We start from the raw sequence: 16,002 nt of genomic DNA, 5'->3' as shown, positions 1-16,002 counted from the left end.
TACCTGCTTTTTTGGAGTTTTGCTTTATATAATAATGTGAAATACAGTAAAAATACTAATTTTGGTAAAGTTATTTTGTTTCTGCATATAAAGTGCTATTCATGCATTTTAGTGTTTTGGTACTGAAGCTCAAAAACACTTATAATACACATTTCTCGTAGTGTCTTCTTTTCAATATGTTGCATGCATTTTTTTCCACCTAAGAAGTTAAAAAAACATTCAAAATACTTGCTTTTTTTTGGTAATGTTACTCAGTTTCTCCATAAATGGTATTTTGTGTGCCTTTTCGCGATTTGGTATGTAAGAAGCTGAAAATACTGAAAAGACACATTTTTGGTAGGTTTTTTCTATTCACATATAGGAATCTTTCGATGTTTTTTTAGCATTTAGTGACTATCGTGCCTAAAAATACTTAAAACATACGCTTCTTATTATGTTGTTTTGTTTGGCCCCCAAAAAAAAGTTTCGGATGCATTTTGGCGTTTTGGTCACTTATAATGTGAAAAGACTCATATTACACGTTTTTGGTAATATTGTTTTGTTTCTCCATAAAGAATGGCATTAACGCGTTTTCCTGTTTTGGTATCTGAGAAGCTCAAACACACTCATAATACGTTTCTCGTAATGTCTTTTTGTTTCCCCATATATGGTACTTTTGGATTTAAATTTTACTACGTTACAAGGTCCAAATCTCTTAAGATATTTGTTTTGGGTAATGTTATTCTGTTTATCCATAACGAGTGTTTTGTATGCGTATTTTTGCATTAGGGCACGTGACAAGCTGAAAAAAAAACATTCAAAAGACATGTTTTTGCTAATGTTGTTTTTCTCTTACCAAATAGGATGATTTGCAAGCATTTTAGTGTTTTTGGTGCCTAACACGATAGAAAACACTAAAGAGACACGTTTCTGGAAATCTCCTACGCTTTGCACATATAGGGATCTTTGCATGCATTTTGGCATGCAAAATGGTACCTTACAGTTTTGGTACCTCACAGTTTGAAATACACAAAAATACACGTTTTTCGTACTATTGTTCTTTTCTCCATATAAACTGGTATTCTTGCATTTTCCCGTTTTGGTACATTTGAAGCTCAATGCAGACAATACGCGTTATTCGTAATGTTTATTCGTTTCCCCATATACGGCTTATTACATGCATTTTCGCATTTTTCTACATAGCTAGCTCAAAAACACTCAAAATACTTGTATTTTTTACATTAATATTGTTTTCCTTAATATCGTTTCTTTTTCCCATATTGGGCAAATTGCATGCATTTTGAAGTTTTGGTACTTGACAGTGCAAAAAACATTGAAAATACACGTTTTTTTTTTTTGGAATTGTTATTCTGTTTCTCCATATAGAGTCTCATTCATGCTCTCGTAAAGTTCTTTCTTTTCCAGATGTAGTGTATGCATGCATGCATCTCATCGTTTATGTATGTAACAAGCTGAAAACATTCAAATTACTTGTTTTTTATAATGTTTCATTGTCTCAACAAAGGGAATTTTGCATGCGTTTAAGGGTTAGTTAAGTAGCCCAAAAACACTCAGAAGGAACGTTTATGGTAAAGCTATTTTGTTTTCCCATATCAGGTGCTTTCGATACTTTTTATTATTTTGTTGTCAAACATGCACAAAAACACACATAAGATACGTTTCCTGTAATGTTGTTTCATTTCACCGTAGAGGATGCTTTCCATGTATTTTGGTGTTTTGTTATTTAAGGATTTGAAAAACACAAAAAATATTTTTTTTTTTTATTGTTATTCTGTTTCTCCATATAGAATGCTATTCACTCGTTTCAGCATTTTGGTACCTAAGAAGCTCAAAAACACTAAAAATACACGTCTCTCGTAATGTTCTTTACTTTCCTGTTGTAGTGTACTTTCAATACATATGTGTGGTTTTGTACGTAACAAGCTGTAAACACTCAAAATGCACGTTTTTGTTAAAGTTATTATTGTTTCTCTATGAAAGGTGTTTTGCAAAAGTTTTAGCGTTTCGGTGCGTAAGTAGCTAAAAAAAAAAAACACTCGAAAGAAACGTTTTGTTATTATTTATTTATTTATTTATTTATTTATTTATTGTTTTTTTTTTTTTTTGCAAAAAATTTTTTCCCAAACTTTTTAGTATTCTCGTGCCTTCAAAAGACACTAAAAACATGTCTATGTAAATGAAATTTCAATTCACAATTGAGGGTGCTTTGCATGCACTTTTCTCGTTTTGGTATTTAAGAATGTGAAAAACCTTTGATAATATTCTCTTTCCGAGATAGAGTGCTATTCATGCGTGTTAGCCTTTTAGTACCTATGACGATCCAAAGCACTCATAATACTTATTTCTAGTAATGTTATCTCATTCCCTCGAACACGGTTATTTCCATGCATTTTATAGTTTTATATGTAATAAGGTAAAAAAAAACTACTCAAAATACTTATTTTTGGTAATGCTGTTCTTTCCCCAAAAGGTGTGTTTTGCATGCGTTTTAGCATTTTGGTACGTAAGAAGCTGAAAACAATGAAAGGATACGTTTTTTGTAAAGTTGTCTGGTATTCCCATACCGGGTGATTTCCATGGATTTTAGCGCTTTGATGCATAACATGTTCATAAACTCCAAAGAGATGTTTCTGGAAATGTTGTTTATTTTCCCAATATAGGGTGCTTTGTTTTTGAGCCTTTTTTTGTATCAGACAGGAAAACGCATCAATACGCAATTAATATATAGAGAAATGAAAAAAAAAAAAAATGACTGCCAAAAACTTGTAATTTGAGTTTTATGTACCAAAACACCAAATTGCATTGGAAAGCCAGCCCCAAGAAACGAATATTTCAAGAGTTTTGTGCATGTTAGGCACCAAAACGCAAATAAATCCCAAATAAAGCATCCTATATGGGTATAAAAACAAATAAAAAAAGACGAGTCTTTTGAGTGTTTTCAGCTTCTTATGTACCAAAAACGCATTTTAAAAACACCCTACTTTGAGAAACAAATTAACATTAACAAAAACAAGTATTTATTTTAGTAGCATTAATAAAAACAAGTAAAACATGTATTTTTGTGCTTCTTAGGTACTAAAACCGCTAAAACCCATGAAGAGCACTCTATATTGAGATACAAAGCAACAAAATGAAAAACGTGTATTTTGAGTGCATTTCACACTCATAGGCATGAAAACTCCAACATGTATGCAAAACACCATATATGGGGAAAAGAAATGACATTTCCAGAAATGTGTCTTTTGAGTGTTTATGACGTGTTAAGCACCAAAACGTTAAAAAGTATAAAAAAAAAAAAAAAACTATACAAAACTTTACAAAACAAACGTGTCTTTTCAGTGGTTTTTAGCTTCTTATGAACTAAAACGCTAAAATGGATATAAAATCCTTAATGGAGAAACAGAATAACTCTAGCCAAATAAGTATTTTGAGTGTTTTTGAGCTTGTTACGTACAAAAACGCCTAAAGGCATGCATAGTATCCAACATAGGGAAATTAAATAACATTACAAGAGACATCTATTATAAGAGTTTTTGAGCTTTTTAGGTACCAAAATGCTAGAACGCATGAATAGCACTCTATATGGAGAAACATAAGAACCTTACGAAAAACATGTATTTTTAGTGTTTTTGAGCTACCTACATACCAAAATGCAAAAATCCGTGAAAACACCGTTTATAGAGAAGCACAATAACGATAAGACAAAAATCCTGTTATATAGTATTATGAGAGTTTTTGAGCTTTTTAGGTAAGAAAATGCTAGAACACATTTATAGCATTCTATATTAAGAGAAAGAACATTACAAAAAAACATGTATATTGAGTGTTTTCACATTATTAAATACCAAAACGTAAAAATGCATGCAAAGCCCCTTACATGAGCAAACGAAAAGACATTACCAGAAACGTGTCTTTTGAATGTTTTTTGAGCATGGTGGACACGAAAACGCTGAAAAACATGTAAATCACCCTACATAGTAATTCAATATAACATTAAGAAAAATTTGAGTATTAAGTGTTTTTTTTCTTTAACTTATTACGTACTAACACGCTAAAAAGTATTCAAAATAAACTTTATGAAAAAAAAGAATAACATCACAAAAGACAACTATTTTCGAGTGTTTTTAAAGGTTGTTACGCAAAAAAACTTCAAAATACATAAAAAGTACCCCATATGGGGAATCGAAAAGACATTACGAGAAATGTGCATTATGAGTGATTGTGATATGCTACCAAACCCCGAAAACCCGTTAATATCACTCCATATGGAGAAACTGAAGAACATTACCAAAAAAGCCTAATTTGAATGTTTTTTCACATTGTTAGGTACGAAAACACCATAATGCATGTTAAGCCCGTAATATGGAAAAACGATACGATATTACAAATAAAGTATGTTTTGAGTTTTTTTTGTGCATGATTGGCACCGAGACGCCAAAAAAGCTGGGAACACACGTTATATGGGAAACAAAACAAAATTACGAAAAACACATTTTTTGACTGTTTTTAAACTCTGAAACACTAAAACGCATGCAAGACACCATTTAGGGAAAAACAGGGTAACATTATCAAAAACAAGTATTGTTAGTTTCTTTTAACTTGTTTCGTACACAAACGACAAAATACATAAAAAATATCCTATACGGAATAAACGAAAGGCCATTACCAGAGATGTGTATTATGAGTGTTTTTCATTTTCTTAGGTACCAAACCACTAAATCGCATAAATATCATTCTGTATAAAAAAAATAAAATAGAACAATATTACAAAAAAAAAATGTATTTGACAGTATTTCACATTGTTTAATACGAAAAAATAAAGCTTATAAAGCACCTTAACAATACCAAAAACAAGTATGTTAAGTATTTTTCGGATTGTTACCTAGAAAAGGGAAAGGAAGCATGTATGTGGGGCAATGAAAATACATCACGAGAAACGTATATTATGAGTATTTTTGGCCTTCTTGGGTATCAAAGCAATAAAACGCAAGAGTAGCGCTCTATATGGAGAAACAGAACGTTACTAAAAACGTGTATTTTGAGGGTTTTTGACATTGTTAGGCACCAAAACGCTAAAATGCATGGAATGTCTAATATACAGGGAAACAAAAAGACATTAACAGAACCATGTCTTTTGAGTGTTTTTGATCGTGTTTAACACTAAAAAAAATGTAGGGAAATCACCCTACATGTGAATAGAAAACAACATTACGAAAAAGGTCTTTTGAGTGTTTTTGAACTTCATGCTTGCCAAAACGCTGCAACACTTGTAAAACACACTTTATGAAGAAACAGAACAACATTAACAATAACAACTATTTTCGAGTGTTTTTGAGCGCTTACGTAGAAAAACGCCAAAATGCTTGAGTAGTATTATATACTGGGAAACGAAATGACTTCATGAAAAACATGTATTAAGCAAAAATGCGTTAATATCACTATATACGTAGAAACAACAACGTTCCCGAGCTTGTAAATTGAGTGTTTTTCACACTCAATTTTCCTTTTTTGGGAAAACTAAACGACATACAAAAACGTATGTTTTGAGTTTTTTTTTTTTTTTTTTCTGCAGGTTACACAAAAAATGCTAAAAAGCATCGAAAGCACCCTATATACGGAGAGAAAACCGCATTACAAAAAACGTGTTTTGAGTGTTTTCACCTTCTAACATATGAAAAAGCTAAAACGCATGTAAAAACACCCTTTATGTAGAAACATAATAATATTACGAAAAACAAGTATTTTTAGTGTTATTGAGCTTATTATGCACAAAAACGCAAAAAAAGCATGCAAAGTATGAGGGAAACGAAAAGACTTTACGAAAAACGTGTATTATGAGTGTTTTTTAAGCTTCGTTATCAAAACTAAAAAAACGCATGAATATGGAGAAAAAGAATAACATGAATGGAACTCTATATTGAGAAACAGATCAACATTACCAGAAAACGTGCATTTTTTTGTGATTTTCACATCAGTAAGTACCAAAACGACGAAATTCATGCCCTATATGGGGAAAGAACGAAAATTCCCAGAAACGTATTTTGTGAGTTTTTGTTCATAGTATGAATCATACAAACGTAAAAAAAAAACATAGAAATCACCTTATATGGGAGTAAAAAAAAAAAAAAAATGTCTGAGTGTTTTTGAGCCTATCAGAAAGCTAAAGCACTTACAAAACACTCTTTATGGAGAAACAGATTAACATTATCAATGACAAGTGTTTGGAGTTTTTCAGCTTGTTACGTACAAAAACGACAAAATGCATGCAAAGTACTATATATGCGGAAAAAAGAAAAGAAATAAAGAGAAACGTGTATTATAGTTATTCATGAACTTCATAGGTTCCGGAACGCTAAAATGCAGGAATAGCATTATATATGTATTTAGATAACAAAAAAAAAAAGAAAACGTGAAATTTTGTGTGTATTTCACACGCCAAAATGCATGCAAAGTATCCTATATGGACAAAAGAAACGATATTTCCAGTAAGGTGTCTTTTGAGTGTATATGAACGTGTTAGGTACCAAAACGCTAGAAAGCATTGAAAACACCGTATATGCGAGAAGAAAATATTACAAAAAACTTCTCTTTTAAGTGTTTTGAGCTACTTACCAAAACCAAAAACACATGCAAAAACGCTTTATGGAAAAACAAAATAACATAACCAAAAGCAACTTTTAGAAGTGTGGTTGAGCTTGCTTCGTAAAATGACGCCAAAATGCATGCAAAGTGTATTATGAGTGTTTTTGAGCTTCTTAACTACCAAAATTCGAAAAAAGCTTTAATAACACTCAATAATGAGAAATAGATTACCAAAAAAACGTGTAATTTGAGGCCTTAGCTCATTCTTAGGCACAAAAACTCGAAAATGCATAGGAAGTCCCTTACATGATGAAACGAAACAACATTCCAAGAAAAAGTATCTGGAGTGTTTTTGTGCAGGTTAGGCGCCAAAGCTTTAAGAAGCACGGAAAGCACTTTATATAGAAATAGAAAACAAAATTATGAAAGATAATTTTGTTTTCAGCTTTTTATGTACCGGAACCCTGTATGGAGAAACAGAATAATATTACCCCCCCCCCAAAAAAAAAAGCATTTTGAATGTTTTTGAGCTTCTTACGTTGAAAAATGCCAAAAAAAAAAAAAACATGAAAAGGGGAAAACGAAAAGACTTTCCAAGAAGCGTGTGTCGTGAGTGTTTTTGAGATTCTTCGGTACCAACACATGAGAACGTATAAATAGCACTCAATGTGAAAAAAAAAAATAAATAAATAAACTGCCGAAAATGTGTATTTTAGTGTATTTCACATTCATAGATAACAAAACGCAAAAATGCATGCCGATCACCCTATATGTAAAAAAGAAATAACATTTACATAAAGGTGTGTTTTGAGTATTTATTATCGTTTTAGGAAGAGAAACGTAAAAAAACGTCAAAATGGATGCAAAATACTTAATAAGGGATACGAAAAGACACTACGATAAACGTTTATTATGAATGTTTTTGAGCTTCTTAATTATGAAAACGTTTAAAACGCATGAATAGTACTCTATATCAAGAAACAGAGAGAAAAAAAAACGTGTAATTTGAGTGTATTTCACATTTTTAGATGCCATATCGTGAAAATACGTATAATTTACCCTATATGGCGAAACAAAAAGTGATTAAGAAAATCGCGCAGTGTTTTTGAGTTTCTTAGGTACAAAAACGCTAAAACACATGAATCTAGTTACACACACAAAAAAAAAACATGGAAAAAAACCCTATAAAGGAAAACGAAACAATATTACCAAAATCGTGTCTTTTTTTTGGATTTTCTTACGTAATAAAACGCTGAAACCCATGCAAACAAATAATAAAATAAAATAAAATAAAATAAAAAATAAATAAATAAATAAATAAATAAAAAAAAATAAATAAATAAAAATAAATACTGAGAAACAGTATACCTTTACCAAAAACAGTGTATTTTAAGAGTTTTTGAGTTTGTTAAATAGAAAAAAAAGCAACATTACCAAAAACATATCTCTGATGTGTTTAGGAGCTTCTTACGTCCAAAAAAGTGCTAAAAGGCATGCAAAACTTTCTTATTGAGAAAAAGAATAACATCACCGAAAAATGAATTGAAAATTCATTTTCAGAAATATGTCTTTTGAATGTCTTTTGGAGCGGGTTCGGCACAAAAGCACAAAAAGCATGAAAAACAGTCTTTAGCTATATTATATATATTACCTAGACACGTTGTCTTTTTTAGCTGCTTACGTACCAAAACGCTCAAACGCATTCCAAACACGGTTTAAAATACAAAACAAAATAACTTTACCAAAACGTGTATTTTTAGTGTTTATGAGCTTGTTACGTAAAAAATATATATATATATATATATATATATATATATATATATATATATATATATATATATATATATATATATATATATAAAGTACACCACATTGAAAATGAAAAGAACATTACGCGAGACGTGTATTTTGATTTTTTTTTTCTTTCGAGCTTCTTAGGGAACAAAACGCTTAAACGCATAAATAGCTCTCTATTTGGAGAAACAGGACAACATTACAAAAAATGTGTATTTTGAGTGTTTTTCACAGAAAACAAAACGCCAAAATACATGTAAAGCGCCCTCTATGGTGAAATAAAACGACATTACAGGAAACGTATCTTATGAGTGTTAGACAACAAAACGCTAAAAATCATGGAAAGGACTCGATATGGAAAAACAAAACATCATTACCAAAAATGTTCCTTTTCAGTGTTTTGAGGTACCTATGAAAAAGCTTAAAACATGTAAAATCCCCTTGATCGTGACACAAAGTAACATTACCATAATTAAAGATTTTGATTGTTTTTGAGCTTGTTACATTGCCAAAATGCATGTATAGTATACTATATTGGTAAACAAAAGGACCTTACGAGAAACGCGTATTTGGAGTGTTTTCGAGCTTGTTAGGTAACAAAACGCGAAAACGCGTTTGAATAGAACTCTATATAGACAAACAGAACAACATTGTCAAAAACTTGTATTTTGAGTGTTTTTACATTGTTAGGTACCAAACGGTAAAATGCAAGCGAATCACCCTATATAGGAAAACAATGTGAAATTACCAGAAGCGTGTCTTTTTAGTTTTTTTTTTTTTTTGAGCGTTTTAGGCACCAAAACGCTAAAATGCATGGAGAACACCCTATTTTCAATACAAAACAGCTTGGTTTACCAAAAAAGGTTTCCTCTGAGTGTTTGAGTGTCTTACGTACCATATCGCTAAAATTCAAGCAAAACACCCGTTATGGAGAAACTGAATAACATTACCAAAAATGTGTTATGAGTGTTTTTTTTTTTTTTAGCTTATTAGGTACAGAAACGGCAAAATGCATGAAATGTACCTTATGGTACATTTTTGGTGAAACATAACAAGATTATGAATTTTATTGAAGTCCTTATTTGAAAAAAAACGCTCAATACCACTCTATATGAAGAAAAAGAATAACACCATCAAAAACGTATTATGAATGTTATTCATATCATTATGTACGAAAACGCTGAAATTCATGGAAAATATCCTCGATTTAACAACGGAAAGACATTACGAGAAAAGTGTGTTATGAATGATTTTCAGCTTCTTATTGTCCAAAACTCAAAAACTCTTTAGGAACATTATATATGGAGAAACAGACCAACAATACGAAAAACGTGTATTCGGAGTCTTTTTTTGTATTGTTAGGTACCAAACATCCAAAATGTATTCAATTCACAGTACATAGGGGAAAAAAAATTACATTTCCAAATACATGTTTTTGGAGTGTTTATGAGGATTTTGTACACCAAAATGCTAAAAAGCATAACCCTATATACGAATACCAAAGAACATTACGAAAAACGTGTCTTTTTGAGTGTTTTGAGCTTCTTACGTACCAAAATTCTAAAACGCAAGCAAAACACCCTTAATAGAGAAAGAATAACATTTCGAAAAACTAGTATTTTTAATGTTTTGAGCAAGTTACGGATAAAAACGACGCAATTCATTAAAAATACCCTATACCGGGTAATGAAAGAACATTACTTGAAATGGATATTATGAATGTTCCTTATGTACCAAAACGCTAAAATGCATGAAAAACACTCTATATTGAAAAAAAAAAAAACATAATCGAAAACGTGAATATTAAGAGTTTTTCACATTCTTAGATATCAAAATGCACCCTCTATGCACCATTTATGGAGAATTGAAACTTCTTTTTCAGAAATATATCTTTTGAGTGTCTTCTGGTTCGTGGTAAGCTCGAAAGCTCTAAAAAGGCTTGGAAAACACCCTATATGGGGGAAAAATAATATCACCAAAAACATATCTTTTGAGTTTTTAGCCATTTACGGACAGAAACACATGCAAAACTTTAATAAAAACGTGTATTTTCAGTGTTTATGAGCGAGTTACGTACAAGACCCCCAAAAGAACCTTATGAGAGACGTGTATTTTGAGTGTTTCATAGCTTCTTAGGCACCTAAACGTTATAACGTATAAATAATATTAAGTGGAGAAAAATAAAAAAAATAAAAATATTGGTTTTGAGTGTTTTTTACATCGTTAGATAAGAAAACGCCAAAATGCATTCATTGCACCCTCTACGGTTAAATGAATCAATATTAAAGGAAACGTATCTAATATTTTTTTTTTTTTTTTGCCCGTTAGACAACAAAAAGCGAAAAAGTATGGAAAGCAAGCTATTCTGGAAAACAAAATTTTATAAAATACGTTGCTTTTCAGTGTTTTTGAGGTACTTTCCTACTAAATCGCTAAACATGATGCAAAACCCTCTTAATTGAGACACAGAGTAATATTACCAAAAACAAGTATTTTGAGAGTTTGAGCTTTTACGTACTTAAACATTAAAATGCATGCAAAGTATCCTATATGGAAAAAGGAAAGAACATTACGAGAAACGTGTATAAGGAGTATTTTTGAGCTTCTTAGGTTCCAAAACGCGAGAATGCGTTGAATAACACTCTATGTTGAAAATTAGAACAGCATTATGAAAAATCGTTTATCTTGAATGCTATTTTTTTTTTATAGGTACTAAACTGCCAAAATACATACAAAGCACTCTATGTAAGGAAACGAAGCGACATTACTAGAAACGTGTTTTTTTCATTATTTTCTTTAGCGTTTTAGACACCAAAACAATAAAAATGCTTGGAAAGTACCCTATTTTGGACTACAAAACAACATTACCAAAAAGGTGTTTTTGAGCTTCTTACGAAACGCTCAATAGCACTCTATATGTAGAACAATATTACTAAAAACGTGTGTTATGAGTGTTATTCATATTCCTACGAAAACATTTAAATTCATGGAAAATATCCTATATTTAAATAATGAAAAGACATTATTAGAAGAGTGTGTTATGGGTGTTTTTCCAGCTTCTTAGTGTCGAAAACGCAAAAACTCTTCAATAGCATTACATATGGAGAAACAAAATAAGATTACCAAAAAACGTGTATTTTGAGTGTCTTTTTTTTTTTTTTTGCATTGGTAGGTACGAAACAGCAAAAAATGCATGCAATTCACCGTTTATGGGTAAAAAAAAAAGACATTTCCAGATACATATTTTTGAAGTGTTTATAAGCATGTTAAGCACCAAAACGCTAAAATGAATGGCAATCACCATATATAGGAATACAAAATAGTATAACAAAAAAACGTATATTGAGTGTTTCAGCTTCTTGCTTACCAAAATTCTAAAACGCATGGAAAACTTTTTATAGAGAAAAAATAAGATTATGAGAAACAAGGATTTTGAGCTTTTTTTGAGTTTGTTACGTATAAAAACGAAAAAATGCATGAAAATTACCTCATATGAGGTACCGAGAGAATATTAGAAGAAATGAGTATTATAAGTGTTTCTGATCGTCTTATATACCAAACCTCTTAGACGCATCAATAGAATAGTATATGGAAAAGAGAACATTTTGAAAAACGTGTAACATTTTTCACATTTTTATATTCCAGAATGCCAAATTGCATGCTAAGCACCCTCTATTGTGATTTAAAACTCCATTTCCAGGAATTTGTCTTGTTAGTGTCATTTGGTGCGTGTTAGCAATGATAACACTAAAAAACACCTTATATGGTAAAAAAAAAAACAATATTACCAAAAACGTGTCTTGTGAGTTTTTTTTACCTACTTACATATCAAAACGCAAAACGGCATGCAAAAACAATATAGAGAAACACAGTCTCTTATAAAGGAAAAAAATATATATATGTATTTTCAATATTTTTGTGCTTGTTACATACAAAACCGCAAATATTTAATAAAAGTACGCAGCAACGGCAAATAAAAGAACATTACGAGAGAAGTATATTTTGAGTATTTCTTAGCTTCATAAGTACCTAACGCTAAAATGCATGAATAGAACTCTATATGGAGAAACAGAACATTACAAAAAATTTGAAGTTGTATGTTTTCACAGTTAGACACCAAAACGCCAAAATGCATGCATAAAAAGGAACCTCTCCTGTGAAATTAAACGACTTTTAGTAACATTTGTATGTACGAAAACGCGAAAATTCATGCAGTGTATTCTTATATTTATTATTACGAAGAAATTGTATTATGAGTGCTTTTGAGCTTCTTAGGTTTCAAAATGCAAAACCACTTCAATGTGAAAAAACAGAATATTACCGAAAAAGTGTATTTTGAGCGTTGCTTGCTTTATCATGTACCAAACTTATCAAAATACATGTAAAGCTATAAGAGGAAATTAAACATTTCCAGAAACATCTCTTTAGAGTGTTTATCAGCATGTTATGCAGCAAAACTCTAAAATGCAAGGAAATCACACTGTATGGGATTACCAAATAACATTACAAAAAACGTATCCTTTGAGTGTTTTTAGATTCTTACGTACCAAAAAGCTAAACCGCATGCAAAATACACTTTATGGAGAAAGAAAAGCAGTGCCAAAAACAAGTATTTTGAGTATTTTTTTTAGCTTGTTACGTATAAAAACAACAAAATGCATGGAAAAAAAACCCTATTTAAGGTGATGAAAAAACAGTACTAGAAATAAGAATTATGAGTGCTTTGGATCGTGTTTGGTAATAAAAAAGGCTAAAACACATGAGTAGCACTCCATCTCGAAAAGAGAACAACATTAAGAAATGTTTTTTTTTTTTCACATTTTTAAATACCAATACGCTAAAATGCATGCAAAGCACCTTAATTGTGAATTGAAATTTAATTTGCATAAACGTGTCATTTGAGTGTCCTTTGAAGGTATGAGAACACACAAAAAAAAAACATGGAAAAAAATAATATGATGGAAACATGTCTTTTGAGAGTTTTTTAGCTGCTTACGTACCGAAACGCTAAAACACTTGCAAAACACCTTCTATAGAGAAACCATACGAACTTTAACAAAATCGAGCATTTTCAGTGTTTTTTTTTCAGCTTGTTACGTACAAAACCGCAAATATGTATTGAAAGTATATTACATCAGAAAACTAAAGAACATTACGAGAGACGTGTATTTTTGGTGTTTTTCAGATTCTTAGGTAACAAATCGCTGAAACGCATGAATAGCACTCTATATGGAGAAACAGAATAACAATACAAAAAATGTGTATTTTGTGTGTATTTTTCACATCATTATATAATAAAACACTAAAATGCATACAAAGCATTTTCCGGTGAAATGAAACAACATTACAGGAAACGTATATTATTAGTGTTTTTGTGCATGTTTGACAACAAAACGCTAAAAAGTATCGAAAGCACACGATATGGGAAAACAAAATAACATTACCAAAAACGTTTCTCTTGAGTGTTTTTAGGCTACTTAATTAACAAAACCCTAAAACGTATACAAAATCCCCCTTTTATTGACACACAGAGTAACATTATCAAAAACAAGTATTTTGAGTGTTGTCACCTTGTTACGTACATAAACTAGAAAATGCATGCAAAAAACATGCATTTTCAGTGTTTTTTCACTAATTACCAAAACGCCAAATTCATTGGAATATGCCCTATATGGGAAAAAAAATACATTAATAGAAACGTATCTCTTGAGCTTTTTTGTGCATATTAGACAACAAAATTCTAAAAAGCTTAAAAAAAAAAAAAAATAGAATTTTTTTTTTATCTACATATGTACCAAAATGCTACAACGCATGTGAAACACCCTATATAGAAACACACAAAAAATAGTACCAAAAACAAATTTTTTCAGTGTTTTTGTGCTTGTTACGTATATAAACGCCAAAATGCATGCAAAAGAACCTCTATGGGGAGAAAAAATTCATTACGAGAAACGTGTTTTAAGAATATTTTCGAGCTTATCAAGTAGCAAAACACTAAAACGCATGAATAGCTCTCTATTTGAACAAACAGAACAACACTACCAAAAAACGTGCATTTTTTTGTATATTTCACAGTTAGGTACCAAAAAATGAAACTGTATGTAAAGCACCTTATATGAGGAAAGGAAACGACATTGTAAGAAACGTGTTTGTTGAGTGATTATGGACATGTTAGGCACCAAAACGCTAGAAAGCATAGAAAGTACCCTATATGGAAAACGTTACATTACTACCAAATACTTCTCTTTTCAGTGTTTTTAAGCTACTTACGTAGCAAAAACTCTAAAACGTAAGCAAAACACCGTTTATGGAGAAACAGTATAACTTTACCAAAAACGTGAATTTTCTGAGTTTTTGAGTTTGCTACGTACAAAAATGCATGGAAAGTACTCTATATGGGGAAAGAAAACACTAAAAGAAACATGTATTATGAGAGTTATTAAGCTTCTTAGGTACCAAAGCGTTAAAAGGCATAAATAGCTCTGTATGGCGAAACAAAACTTCTTTAGCAAAGACGTGTATTTTTTTTTTTTTTCACATTGTTAGGTACCAAACACCAAAATGCATGCAGAGCCACCAATATGGGGGAAACGAAACGACATTACCAAAAATGTCTTTTGAGATTTTTTTCAGCGTCTTAGGCACCGTAAACGTTAAAAAGCATAGAGATCATACTGTATAGAAGAATAAAACATTAACAAAAATGAGTCTTTTGAATGTTTTTGAACCACTTATGTAGCAAAACGCTAAAACGCATGCAAAACTCCTTTTATAGAGAAAAAGAAGAAAAAACAAAAAAACAAAAACAAGTATTTTGAATGTTTTTTTCACTTTGTTAGGTACCAAAACGCCGAAAAGCATAAAAAAAAAGCTTATGTTGTGAAAGAAAACGAGATTCCCAGAAACATTACTTTTGAGTGTCTATGACCGCGCTAGAAACCGAAATACTAAAAAGCTTGGAAAACGCCCTATAAGTAAAACCAAAATGACTTTAACAAAAACGTCTCTTTTTAGTGCTTTGAGCTACTTACCAAAACGTCAAAACACATGTAAAAAACCCTTCATGCAAAAAGAGTGTATTTCTATTAAGAACGTGTATTTGGAGTGTTTTTCAGATTGTTAAGTAGAAAAATGCAAAAAAAGTACTCTATATAGGGAAAGAAGATATTACGAGTATTTGAGCTTCTCAAGTACCAAAACGCTAAAATGCATGAATATCATTCTTTATTGAGAGAAAAAAAAAACACTGGAAAAGAGGTACATTTTTAATGTATTTCACATTGATAGGTACTAAAACGCCAAAAAAGCATAGAAAACATCCTATATGGAGAAAGAAAATGAGATTTCCAGAAACGTGTCTTTCGAGTGTTTAAGAGCGTGCTAGGAAACGAAACGCTAAAATGGAAAGCCCCCTAGAGGGGAAAAACAAAAGAACCTTAACAAAAAGGTCTCTTTCCAGTGTTTTGAGCTACTTACGTAAGAAAATGCCAAAACACATGTATCTCTGTATGGATAACAAGCTAAATATCAAATGCAAGTATTTTGAATGTTTTTGAGCATATTACAAAAATGCCAAAATGCTTCAAAATACTTACATGTGGAAACAAAAAAAAAAAGAAAAAAATA

This window comes from Scylla paramamosain, chromosome 38 (genome assembly GCF_035594125.1).
Source record: "Scylla paramamosain isolate STU-SP2022 chromosome 38, ASM3559412v1, whole genome shotgun sequence".
In the NCBI taxonomy this organism is placed as follows: Eukaryota; Metazoa; Arthropoda; class Malacostraca; order Decapoda; family Portunidae; genus Scylla; species Scylla paramamosain.
Note: the sequence above shows the minus strand (reverse complement) of the source record.